Source organism: Acomys russatus, chromosome 26, assembly GCF_903995435.1.
Source record: "Acomys russatus chromosome 26, mAcoRus1.1, whole genome shotgun sequence".
In the NCBI taxonomy this organism is placed as follows: Eukaryota; Metazoa; Chordata; class Mammalia; order Rodentia; family Muridae; genus Acomys; species Acomys russatus.
This window is the reverse complement of record NC_067162.1, coordinates 2962393-2963944: the sequence shown is the minus strand read 5'-3', so window position 1 is coordinate 2963944 and position 1552 is coordinate 2962393. Positions and strand designations below refer to the sequence as shown.

General features: G+C 45.3%; 1 pseudogene; it reads left to right on the top strand.

Annotated features, from left to right (window-relative positions):
- Positions 1-282: 282 nt before the first annotated feature.
- On the top strand, positions 283-1013 carry LOC127209624 (transcription factor Spi-C-like; annotated as a pseudogene).
- Positions 1014-1552: the final 539 nt, after the last annotated feature.

Sequence of the window (1552 nt, the reverse complement as noted above, 5' to 3'; positions counted from 1 at the left end):
AAGGAAAAATCAAAAGATGGTTTAAGATAGAAAGGCATGGTAGAAAACTTGATGGCAATCATATTACTCAATTTTTAGCATTACAATAAAAACTCAATAATTACTAATATAAGAGTTTAAGGGGCCAGAGGTGCTGGAGTCTTTTCCCTTCTGTACTCCCTCGTGCAGGCTGTGCACGCATGCTGCGCTGGACAGAGCTTAGCCTTCTGCAAGCCAGTAGGCAAATGATTTACCACTGATTTTCTTCCTGAAGCCAAAACTCTTCAATTAACTCATAAAAAAATGAACTCCTACATTTCATCGTTGTTGCAACAGACTTGGATTGAACAAGACAGGCTGGGCCAAGAGTTTGAAGATGCCTTCGAAGTGCTGACACAGCATTCGCTTGGAGAAGTTCAATACTCCCCAGAACATAAAAATTGCATGGCCTACATTAACCATTACCCGCACGTCAGAGGCAATTCCACCTGCTACGGAGTGTTACCCACAGCAGAAGCACCCTGTAACTGGACAAGTGTCACCAATGGTTCTTCAGACTTTTATTTGGAAGGAAATTTTCATCAACCCCTGCACAGCATACCGGGAAGCCATCTGCTCCAAGCTTCCTTCCTCCAGCAAAAGGGAAGAAAAGTCAGGAGGAAGCTTCGGCTGTTTGAATACCTTTTCGAGTTCCTGTGTAATCCGGAGATGGCGTCTTGTATTCAATGGGTCAATAAAAGCAGAAGCATCTTTCAGTTTATGTCAAAAAACAAGGAGAAGCTTGCTGAGCTTTGGGGCAAAAAGAAAGGCAACTGAAAACCCATGACTTACCAGAAGATGGCCAGAGCCCTGAGGAATTATGCCAGAACTGGGGAGGTCACAAAAGTCCGGAGAAAACTGACCTACCAGTTCAGTGAAGCTCTTCTTCGAAGGCTCTGTTCACCCTACACCGTTTATTCACAGTATGCCCTGCCTGACCAGGAATATTTCAGTTTAAACCACTGGAATGTAGACTACTAGGGTAACGTCCACACGCAGAGCTAACCCATGTGCACCCACCCTCTCCTTCTTGGCCTCGGTTGCACCAGAAAATCCCTTCAGATCCCCCCCTCCAAATCAAATTACTGATCTCCACATTCACAGATTCCACACCCACGAAGCAGAAACATCCAGGGGAAGCTCTGCACAGAACATGTTGGATTTTCCCTTCCTGTGCTGACAACTTTTTTACATAGTGCTTACACTATATTAGCACTAAAAGGAACCTAAAGATGTTTCAGAAAGGTGCTTATAGTTTGCCTGCACGTTTGTGTAATAGACTTAGTGGCCATGGCCTCGGTAGCCAAGAACATCCTGGGCAGCCAACCTTGCAAGAGGTGCACTGGGCCACTTGGTACTCTTACTAATTAACAATTGGAATTTCAGGCAATTGAGAGCATACACTGAATGCCTTCTGCTATGCAAGGACTTAACAGGGTTTCTCTATGTAGCCTTGGCTGTTCTGGACCAGGCTGGCCTTAAACTCACAGAGATCTGCCTCCCCAGTGCTGGGATTAACAGCTGGTCACCACCT